Genomic DNA, 12034 nt, shown 5'->3' on the forward strand with positions numbered 1-12034 from the left:
AAAAATAATTAATAATCTAGGAAGCAATAATGAAAAATGCTTAGGAGACTGGAGAGGAGATCTGTACGAGTCCTTCAGCCTGCTGTGTTAAACAGGGTATTCCCAAGCTCTTACACTGTATCTCTGCAGTGTAATTTTTTAGCAAAATAATGTTTGTGTATTTTTATTTAAATGTTATCTTCAGTTCTCACTAATGGAGTGGTTAAGAGGTTATAACGTTTACTGAGCTTTGAATTTTCTCTGGTTTTGATCCTCAGGCAATATGACTCAGATGTTTAACTTTCTGGTGAAAGAGGTATAGAAAATAAATTAAGCTTTAATATAAACTAAAATAAATGTTTCTACTTTAAAGTATTTTTGTCTATATGTTTATGTATGCATGTTTATATAGCATATACAAGTTTTCATGCTTTTTTCCTATAGTGGAAATTCTATTCGTATCTTAAAAAAAAGGCATCAGTGGAGACTGGTCATCTTTATATTCAGCATACGTTAATGTGATGAATAGAGATATTTTCCCTGTACCATTGCAAATGTTTATAAACTACACATCACCGCAATTTACTTTAAAACGTATTTTCTCTCACAGGGGTTTCCTCTGTTTGTCATGGTATTTATCCAACTAAGAAACACTGAAAAATGGGAATGTGTTAACAGAACTAGCTAGAAAAATACAAATCATTCTCTTTCTGCCCCTCTGTGGGAGTAATGTGAATATTTATAGATCTGGAAAGCTTTCAGGAGTCTTTAATAAGTGAGAGCCAAACTGTTCTTTTTGTGCTGATGCCATTTCTTGCTTTGACCTGAACATCCATCAGCTGGGAGCTGTAGCACCAAGGAGACTGAATCTAATCAGTTATCTATATTTAAGGCAAACTTGTGGGTTTTTTTTCTATTAAAATCGCAGTAAAGTGAGAGCAAAGGTGTGTGGAGCCATGCAAGGGTAACGTTGTTTGCAGCACACAGCAAAAAGGACGCTTAAATACAGTTGTCTTGGGGAGTGGGAAGCATGTGGCTGCTTGCTTTTAGCCATCACTGTGACGTTGCATGGGTCAAATGTGAGACCTAGGTGACCGGCTTGTCTCACACAGCTAGCGGTGTTCCCTGTGTGATGTTTAGCAGTGTTTCCAGGCCTCTGACGCGGTCACCTTTTGCCAAACTGTTTTATGTAGAAGGTGGGTAGGAATTTATAAGAAGTGAAAGCATGCTGATAAGACAAAAGAGGAGGTTCCAGTGAGCTCCTCTCACTTATTGAAGCCAACTGATGGAGTGGGGAAAGGAGGAGGGTTAACATGATCCGGTGGGAAAGCAGAGAGCAGAAAAAGCACTTCAAAGCAAAGGCTGAGCAGGGGTCAGAAGAAGTGTCAGGTCCAAAGAGAAATGGAGAGGGGAAAACTTGAACTCCCTGCACCTTCCCTGACAAAGAGAGCAGTGTCAGGCACTAGAGGGAAGAGTGGAGGCTGGCTAAAATGGACACACTGCAGGGAAAAGGTTAGAGAAATCCGGGAAAAAGAAAATTCATTGTGATTACAAAAAAAAAAGGCAAGCAGAGTATCTCATGAAAAAACAGTGAAAGCTCTCCTGTTGTCTTTTCTTTTTTTGAGCTTCTGGGAACAAGGTAGGAGCAAAGCTCCTGGAAGTGAGTGGGAGTGTGTGTCTTGTAAGAGGAGATGCAAGGTTGGATTTTAGCATAGCTCATTCTTCATATGACTCTTTCACGTAAACGTCATATTTGAGTCTTTTGTTGCTCTTGGCTTTAGGATGGGAGGCCCAATCCTGACCCAGGCACAAGTCTCCCTTTCTGTAATACAGTACCATTCTAAGATGAAGCTGCAGGATAGATCCTCAATTCTTTGTTCACATACAGCCAAAACAAATCAATAAAATGTACTAGAAGACTCACTTGGGATCTTAGATCCTATAAAATCTTCCAGAATGTGAACATTTACCAGAGTATTTTGCCTGAGGATGTTGTGTGGACTTGTAGCAACTATATCCTATAGCAGTAAATGGTCCTACAAGAACTGGAAAGTTATCTAGTATAAAACGTCCCTAATAAAATTTGTATGTGTTGTCTAAGGATGGAGGCAAAGTGATCACAAGTCAAGTAGTGCACGAAGAATGGAATACAGTTGCTCCAGTCTGCATTAAATCCAGCACTGGGGGAAGAAGGGAGGGAATAACCATGAAACGAGACTAAGTACAACACCAGGAGATGCGCTGGCTACGGTGGGGTCGCATCCAGACAACAGACTGCTGCACCCAGCTGTGAGTGCTGGTAGAGAGTGGGGTGTGGGACCACCCCAGTGGCCATGTGTGCAGCTTCACGGGAGGAGTGATAAAGGAGTATCTTTAGGGGAAGGTTGACTAGCTGATACCAAAGCAGAGAAGTTACTGCTGACTTGTGCTGAAGCACTGGCCCTTTGCCTGATTCCTGCCAAGCTGCTTGGCAAGCTCTCGGGGAGTTCAGGATTCTAGGGTCTGCTGGCTCAGTGCCTCCCAGCCATTCAAGCTGCTCCTGGCTCGGGTGTCTGCAGGTTTAGCACAGACGTGTTCCAGCAGCTGCCTGCGTTGAGGGTACCCAGCTCCATGGTTTCCTTGTGGAGAAGCCAGTGGTCTGGCAACCTCTGCTGCACCCTCCTGCCAGCCTGGGAACAGGCTTGGGGACACCTGGCTGCCTCTCAGGTTACTGGAGCCAAAGGAAAAATGAGTGCCTGGCAGCTTGAGGGACCAAGAAATGGGAATCTCAGCTGTTGCCTGATTTGGAAAAACTTAATATTGTTTTGATGTGTTTTTCTCTTTCCTGCCTATGAAGAGCACTGTAATTTCTAATCCTTTCTCCAAAACAGAATGATGATAATTTTATTCCAAACACCCCATGGACTGAATTTCAGACAGCTCTACCCTCAAGATTAATCAGATCTTCTTTTGTGTGTCTTTTCTCCAGACCATAGTCTCTGCTTTCCTGTGCTAGTCCTTCAGAGTCTTCAGAGTCTTCAGAGTTCAGTTGCCTCGACCATGCACACACTGTAAAATAGTGATTTTGTCTCTTCTTCCAGTGCTTAGAGAAACTTTTTTGCCACCGTTTATTCCCAAAGGCTAATTTAATTGCTGTTTTCTGTTTGGTAATTCTTTCTGTCCTTTTAATAATCCTGGGATGTGGTGGAGCCAGTCTATGCTCACTTTTCAGTCCCTACTTCTGAGCTGCTCGCTCCTCTTTCTCTGTTGCCTACCAGTCCTATTTTGGGACTCCTGGCCTCCCCAGGCCTGCAGTCTCATTGCTGTCACCAAGGCTGCCCAACTGCTCCTTCCATGCTGGAGCAACCTCAAAATACAGTAACCTCTTACGGCTAAAAGAAAATGTCTGAGTTGGGGAGCAAACAGACACGGAGAACTGAAATCTGTCAGAGCATCAGCTGCATTAGCAATTACTGAAGGAAGAAGAGTGAGCATGGGAGACTGTGGCTTCTCCTCTCATTTTTGATGATTTCTAAGCCAAAATCTTAGTGATAAGGTCATGTTGTCCCCCAGTTAAGGGACTGTTGTATTCAGCAGGTGAAATACATAAACACTTAAGAAAAGGAGGCTGGGCACCAATGTAGTGTATTGATTGTTAAGAAATCTTCAGTTACAGAAAATTCAGGAAGGGTTTTCTTGGTTTATTTCAATTTTGTGGAGTGCTAGATAACTGCAGCAGGAAAACATGCTATGTGCTCAGAGCAAACGCACTGATCTTGGAGACTGCTGGATGTGTTGAGCCTGGGCAGACACCTAGAATGGTAGTTTCATCATTTCTGTGCAGACAATAGCCCTCACCAAAAGCTTCAGTTGTCCCATTGCTGGCATGAGCATCCTGGTTCAGCTCAGCCTTTCCTTGCTCATAGGGGACAGAGTAGCATGCTGAAGAGACTCACCCGTGTGCTGGGTGAAGTGCCTTGTCCTGGATCGCCAGTCTGCTGTCCACAATAACTCAGAGCAGTACTAATCTGAGGCTTTGAGGAGATGACGAGGCTTGCACCTTAGCCCTGCTGCGACCTGGGGATGAAAGGATGTTCTGGAAAGTTAGCTGTATCAAGATTTGGTCCAAGAAGAATACCCCTCCACATGTCCTTAGAAAATACAGTTATTAAATGTCCTCCATTTCAGGGGCTATGTGTTAGAGCGTTTGGGAATTTAAATTAGTAGGTCAGGTTGGTGTGTCACAAGTACCCCTTCTCACACTTCAGTATTATTTTTAACCAAACTGTTAAATAACAATACTTTTAAAAGAAAAAAAACCATTTCAGGAGAACATTGAGTCCTGAAGTACCCCAAACAATAACACTGCTCCAAATTCCTGCTCTGTGTGTGGTGAGGAGACCAGGAGAATCATGGGACTTTCTATTATGAGACCTGAGCTACCGCCACTGATGAGAAATGGAGTAAGAAGGGTGGAAGGGAGTGTTTAACAACACAGAGGCAATGCTGATGTCTAAAACTGGCCCTTTATATAATCTGAGATGTCAGCAAACTTTTGCTGGGGTTTATTTTAATAACTCTTAGTGGTTACGGCTGATTGGCAATGGCAGGGCATGCAGCCTGCCTTGGAGGGGTAGCCCGGAGCAGTCAGTGGCATTGCAAACCTCCGCACCCTGCCACCAGCACACCCCAACCCTGAGGGGACCGTGCCTGATCCCCGGCGGTCATTCACCCGTGCTCTTTTCCTCCTTGCTTTCCTGGCTGAGCCTGGCAAGAACTTGAATTACTTCCAATTGTGTTGACGGCTTTACATGAGGTTAGACACCTGTCTGCTGCATCGGGGAACAAGCAGACCACCTCATTAGGCCACCAAGCAACCTGTCAGTGGTGGCTGCTTTCCGTCATGGCCAATCTGGCTTGCTTCTGTGTAGCCATGGCTGTACACCTCTAGCATGGCCACCAGCTGCTCTCTTCCCAAGAAGAATGAATGGCCCCACTATCACTTATGTTCTTCTCAACCCTGACACATACTTCTGGCTCACAGGGAGTAGCGTTGCATAAACTTAAGCAGCTGAAGGACAGATTCAGTCCTTGGGCAGATCCAAACCAGGTGAAATTGTAACCTCTGATGTGAATGCAGCATGGAGAAGCAATCCCATATTTATATTTTACCTGTACAAAAGCCTAGTGGATGCTGTCGTACAGCTTGTGTTAGAAGAAATTTGAGGCTTGGTGGATTGGCTGAGCGATGGATACATACACAAGGAAACGAGGGATACAGAAAGGTGGGAAGCTGGAAGGGGATGAGTAAAATCACGTTGTATGGAGCAAAGCTGGAGTGATCGCGCATCCCCAGGAGAAAGAACAGGTCTCCAGCACCTGCAATAACTAACCAAAACCATGGCTAGATAGGTTTTGGGGGAGCTGGGAGCAGAAGCCAGAAAGCTAAATTGCCACTCCTTCAAAAGGCTCTAGCTCTGGAAAGGTTAGCATTCTCTACAGAGAATGACAATACTCAAGAGATCTCTCCCTCTTCATTCATCATATCTACACAGCCATGGTTTTGGTGCTGTACGATGATGTGTTACTAGCTGAAAATGGAGACTTCCAAAAGTCAATAGGATTTATGCAGCTGATTTCAAGAAGGACAGAGTTTTGCCCTCTGTAAGAGCAGACTGTTCATTTTGTAAATGGTTACTCAGGGAGAGTACGATTGCACACTCTGTGCTTGTAGCAGAAGCTTTCAGTTGCATATCTGTCGACCAAATGTTGCAGAGTGCAAATGCGCTTTGGGGTACCTGGCTATGACCTCTGTGTGTCTCAGCATGGTGATATTAATCTCATTTCTAGTGGCCTCCAAGCAACTATGTGCCTGCTTGCAGCAACTTCCTAAGATGTAGTTAGAGACATTTCAGAAAGAGTCTTCCCTATTCTTCCAAGGAATCAGATAGCAGGAATACCTCTTGCAATAGTCTTGCTTTAGATACGCTTGAGCTCACTGGTTTACAATTCAAAAGCAGGTGGTAATAAAACACCCTTAGAATGCAGTAGCTTTTTCTCCTCCCTGTCAATAAGCTCTTGAATTATTTTCCACATTGTATTTCATTAGATTTTTTTTTTTATGGTAACAAAAAAAAAGTTTAGTTGATATATTCATTTAAGCAAGATGTTGGTGTCACCTTTTTTTCTACTTGGTTGTGCTGCATTCATCCCTGTTCTTCAGGAATGAGCTTCTTAATGCAGTTTGATTTGTGGTGTTGGCTGGTTGGTTTTTATGACTCCTTCTGTTCCAGCAGTTTCATGCCTGAGGGCAGCAGAAATCTTCCTGTGGAGACAGGTCCATGTGAAGTTCTGTCCATTCCCTTCTTCTGTCATTGCTTTCTGCTCCCTCTTCTGTTTCTTCTTCCTTTGGAATGGCTGTTCAAGGAGGATGGGGGAATTGTGGGTTAGGACACACTGGACCCTCAGTCAGGATTGTTAATTTTCTAGATTTGCTGTGTACTGCTGAAAGAACGTAAGCAATATTTAGGTTATTATGTATTACAATAGCAGTCGGAGGCCTAAAGCAAACACAAGGACCTTTGTTCTTGCTATCATGCGGACAGGAGTCCCACCCCATGAAACATCAAAATGCACAAGACTGGTATTGAGTTAGGGAATGTCGAGTCCCTGGGGGCTTCCCACTTCTTAGGCAGTTGTATTCTGGGACTGGATTTCTCTCTGCAGAGCTGGAATAATAATTTACTCTGTCAATGTTGTGCTTAAGTCTTTGTCATGCATGAAACATTTGACTATTTTGGTCTTGAGCAATGATAAAAACTCTTTTGTTTTACATTTTCCTTTTACATCCCCTTCTTTTTGAGGCTGTGTGTTTCCATGCGTTCACTTTCTTCTCCTGTCCCTCTCTGTTGTTTGAGCACAAGCATACAGCAAATCCATCAATCCCAATCCAGCCGTTATACCTTTATTTCCTCTTAAAGGATCATTTACGTGTGTAGCAATGTCACCAAGCTCATTAGAGACCACTTGTTTGAAATCTGTGTGATTGCTCGCGTTTAGATAACCAGATGGAAAACTGGCTGAAACGCCTTTCAGAGCATGGTCAGAAACCTGTGCTTTACCTCCCTGTTTTGTTTAGATGAACCAAACTTAGAGCACTGTGTCCTCTTAGTTTGGAAAGGTTTTGCCCTTTACATTGATCAGGGCTGCAGGGCACTTTTCTTGAGCATGGTTTAGTCCACACGAGCAGACAGTGAAAGATAGTGATTTAAGGGTAGACTTTAGTCTTTAATGAGAGACTGTCCTAACCAGGCTGAGACAGGAGATTATAGAAATTAAAGGACAGCTCTAATTGGGTGCTAGCCAACCTCTGCTGCACTCTCTACATCTTCATCTGCCAAAAACTCAGGAAGCCGAGTGTGTTCTCATCCTGAGGAATTGAACTGTAATGTAAAAAAATCACTATATCCTTAACACAGATGTCACAACTATCATGTTAATCACTTTCTGTACCATAATTTAAGGCCTTTACATCTTAAAGGTGAGATTATAATGAAATAGTAGTAGTGACTGAAAACTTTATAGTCCAGTTGGTAATTTGGAGCTGTGTTGTCAGCTTAGCAAAGACTGATAAAGCATCAAAGGTAAAACACCATCTTCCATTCCTGAAGACATCAGTTTCATGTTCATAAACAAAAAAGTAAGTCTTGGTATTAAAGTACTTTATCCAAATTTATGTATTGAAATTTATATATCAAATACTATGCTATAGAAACATCAGTGAATGACATCCTTAATGTTGTCTGATTTTTTTTTTGTTGTTACAAAGGCAAAGAAGCAGAACAGAGCAGAAAGCTTTCCCCCATTTTCATTGTCACTAGCTGTGAAGCACCAGTAGTTGCAAGAGGTAGCTACAGGTACCTTAGCGCTTTTAGATATTGGGAGAAGGCTCATGTGCTGTCCTGTGTGAGAGAGGGACCCTCTTGCCCTGAGAGCTGGGCAAAGCCTACAAATAGTGTATATTTTACCTGTATCTTTCTGGAGTCCGGTGATGACAAGGAGTAGGCAGAGTTCCTTTTCCAAGCACAGCTTCCTTCAAGAATCTATGAGTGGGTGAACATGAGACATAATCGGTGATTTCACCTGTAAAACAGTGCAGCTGAATAGCAGATTCTTGGTGTGGTTTTCTCCTGGCCTATGGAGTACAGTTCACTTGAGGTGAAGAACATCAGTCATTGTTCTCTGCCAGTGAAGCACTGCTCCTGAGAAAATAGGGTACAGCTGGTCACCAGAAGAGCTTTGATGGATTTTTTTCCATCAGAGACTACACAGAGAGCTGCGTTTTCCTAATCTAGGGCAGAAAGTGTGTGGAAAACGTTTGCAGAAGGCTACCTGGCAGTGAATGCTGGTGAACTTTATTTTAAAGCCCTTGATAAGGGCTCCAGTTTTGTGTTAGCTACAGATGTCATGAGGACAAAGTCAAATATCAACCGGCTCTTAGAATAATGCAGTGAAGCCTTCGGTACATTCTGTTAAAATAAGACGGATTTTTGTCTTTGTGGCAGTCTTGCACAACCTGAAAGTCAACATTTGAATATGATGTGATACTCCCATTAAAAAAAAAAAAAAAAGAAAATATAGCATCTACAGCAGACCCAACCAAATCAATTAAATTTTGGTGTTGTCAGGGAGATTTCAATCAAATGTGTATAATTTCAAATGTGATGTGTGTTCCATTTCCATTCTTTGAGTAATTTTTTGTTACCTCATGAACATCTCAGTTTGACTATGAGAACCCGCTGCAGACCTCATACGCAGAAGGAGCTTTGTGTCAAATTTTGAAAATAGTTCCTTGCTCCCTGACTGAATCCAAACACTTGGGTTTTCAGTGGTCAAGTTCAGCTTTTCACACGCACACCTCCTCTACTGATGTCAATAGCAGTTGCACATGAACATTTACGAGTGCAATTGGTCCTGATGAGTAGAGTAATTTGCCCTTTATACATACTGCTAATATGTCAGGGAAGTGATATGTTTTTTCTGTGCTCTACATTATTGTTGCTGAAACTGTGTGTGTTTGATTTTTTTGGACAAAAACATAATAAGAAAATGTTTGGCACAAAACTAAGATGTACACTTGTACCCAAAACTTACATGGTGGGCTCCAAGAAGTTGTAGAGGTACTTGACTGGGAGTAGAGTTGCAGGGTATGCCCCACGTTAAGCAAGTAACGTACTTTGCACAAAGACAGGATTTAGGAATTGAAATTTTCAAGCTGTTTCTGAGCTTATAAATCTCCTTTTGTCTCTGACAGATATGATGATACAGCATGTGCTTTTGGAGCTCTTGCAAGGTGTAACAATATTTACTTTTTGTTAGGGTTTCATAGAAAAATATTATATTGGTGCCTGACAGTTGGTATGGGAATACTTATTCCTTATATAGTAACCTTATAAAAAATGGCACTTTCAGGAGATTATGAAGATTACTTCCTACCAAGTTGTTCCATGGCTGTTCTTTCATTTCAGATTGGACATAGGAAGAACACACGGCCATGGTTACCTAATGGTGCTGGAAGAGTACCATCCTCTTTCACCTTTCACTGCACTTTTAATGGTAATGTATGAATCAGAGTTATCGTTTGGTACATTTTCATCATGATGCATGGTGATTCAAATGTGCGTATCTGTAATTAGCGAGAGGGAGTTGCATGGCTAATTCCCTGTGCACTGCTGACATCCTGTCTGCAGCTTTGTCCCTGAGCTTTTACTTACGTGTCTCAAACGGCCGGTTATTGCATTATATCCTTGTATTATATAAATAAATCCTTGACCTTTCTCCTTTGCAATATTGGTTTAGAGCAGTTTTAATTCCATTTAGAAAAGAATTCTAAAGTGTTTAAACCATTTGAATCTCCTTAGATACCTTAAACATAGATGGGACTATTCTGCTCAAGAGAAGGCACTAAGGCCAAGAAATTGCCTTCTAGCTTTTTGTCATTGACAAATGAGTGCGTGTTTTTTCAGATTGAAACTACGCAGGAAGTCCTTTCCGGACAGGGAGTACGCGTACTGCTCTGCATTGCAAGGCATCAGGGTTCTACAGAAGTTATTAGTAGTGCAGTATTTTGTTTATTATTTCATCAAACAATTCTGAAACAATAACCCTCCTCAGGCAAGTTCCTTCCCCTGCTGCAGGTAAATCTTCAGTAGTCTCTTTATTTTTCCCCACCACCATTTTTTATAGCTTACTTATGGCTTGTGTCTGTGAATTGTCCCTGAATAAGCCAGGCCAGCCCTAGAAACTTTGCAGTTCATTAAGACAGAGACCGGCTCACAGGTATATAGGTGTCAGGAGCTCACGCCCTCTCCAGGAAGAGTCTGAACTGTTTTCTCTGTCACCATCCAGGTGGTTGTGTTGGTTTTTTTTCCAAACGTGTGTTAGAAGTGGAGGTAAGCAAGGTTCTTATGTGTCTGAGCATCTAAACCATGTTACTGCTGAGCTTCAGTTCCCTACTGATAGAAAATGGGGATAAAGGTGCTTAATTATCTTCTGTGGATACTGTGGGATAACTTCATTAAAGATTTGGAGTATTAGAGCTAGACACAATCTGGCTTTTATTAAAATCGCTGTGATTTTAATGCTGTCAGTACCTCTGTGCAAATCCTACCAAAAGTAATTTTTTTATAATGATGGAGATACAGATCCTCTAATTATCCAAGACAACTCAAATTAGCACCACAAATAACTGCTAAAATTTATGTGAAACTTAATTGATTTTGAATTTGTTAGGGCACAACTGCTGTTAAGTGATGTACAATGTTATTTTCTCCTGTTGGACGTTTAACAATGCTTTGAAGAAACAGAGATTTGTACTGTTGCTAGAGATCTTTGGGAGCAGAAGCCTCAGAGAAACAAGGAAAGGAAAACAAACTCACACCTTCCTTGAATTTTTCACCCATTGCCATTTCCACCTTGTCTTATTTAATTAGAAGTGGCTTGATATCCATTTTGTATTATTTGCAGATTTTAAACTGGGTGCAGTTACAAAATCAGAATTAATTTTTTTTTTTTATTCTTCATTTCAGATTTTTCCCGTTAGTAGAGAAAAAAGGATTCCTAGCACACCTCTATAGGTTTCCTTCGGGAGAAGTAAAATAAACCTTGATCACTGATAAGCTGACTTACTCCATTTAGGTTCCCTCCCCTACCCTTCTGCCCCATTATTTTTAGTGCAATTATGTGTAAGGAGCGATTGCGTGGAGCTGCCTGGATTCCGTGTAAATGATACGTCTTTGGCATACAGGAATTTTTGTAAATCATTTAAAGCAAGGCATTCTTCCATGCTTGGCAGAAGAAAGATACAGAGAGCTTTTGTACCTCAGTTGCATCAAATCGAATATTTCTTTAATCACCCTGGAGAAGAATGTGCTTGATTGCATTCTGCAAGTTGTGCTGTTATTGTTCCTGGGTAGACCTGGTGGGTAACGGATGACCTGACTCCACACCCACCGCTATCCCCGCCACCCCCTCGAATCCACCAGCTCTTCTCCCTTGGGCAAGACCTGCTCCACTGGAGTAGTTACTGTGCAATAGTCAAAAGAAAAGAATGTGAGGGAATAGGCATTAATAACAAAATTGGCAACCCCTTGTGAGGAGAGCTATTTTCACATGAAAATCTTCCCCACAGAAGTAATGAAGCCTTGCTTCATTTGACAGCTTATCAGGTAATTGCACAGAAGGTGATTTCCAGGTAAGGATTTCCCTCCTCCCTCCCCCCCCCCCACCTCTAATGTAGGGTGAATACCCAGTATTTTTAAATGGACAAAAAGACCTGCAGACTGCTTGTACTGTTAAAGAAGTAGGACCCAGTTCAGAAGTTTCATGTGGAGATTTTTTCCTAATAAAATTGTGCTAAAAATGGTAATGGTAACTGCTATATGAGAGATTAGTAATCCTCCAGAACAGAAGAGAGACACTGATGAAAGCTTGGGACTGTTTCTGCATATGGCTGCACTGTGACGTATTTAATTTTGAAGAATATTAAACAAATCTGAACCTTTCCCTCCCCTTTTGA

At 41.9% G+C, this 12034-nt stretch overlaps 1 long non-coding RNA gene across 1 annotated transcript in view; it reads left to right on the forward strand.

Moving 5' to 3' along the window:
- The window catches only part of LOC142362756 (uncharacterized), a 40851-nt gene that overhangs the window by 21608 nt on the left and 7209 nt on the right, over positions 1–12034 (forward strand). The window contains exon 2 of the long non-coding RNA XR_012765268.1: positions 9486–9573. This is a non-coding gene — a long non-coding RNA (uncharacterized LOC142362756). The remainder of the gene's footprint in view (positions 1–9485; positions 9574–12034) is intronic.

This window comes from Opisthocomus hoazin, chromosome 11 (assembly GCF_030867145.1).
Source record: "Opisthocomus hoazin isolate bOpiHoa1 chromosome 11, bOpiHoa1.hap1, whole genome shotgun sequence".
In the NCBI taxonomy this organism is placed as follows: domain Eukaryota; kingdom Metazoa; phylum Chordata; class Aves; order Opisthocomiformes; family Opisthocomidae; genus Opisthocomus; species Opisthocomus hoazin.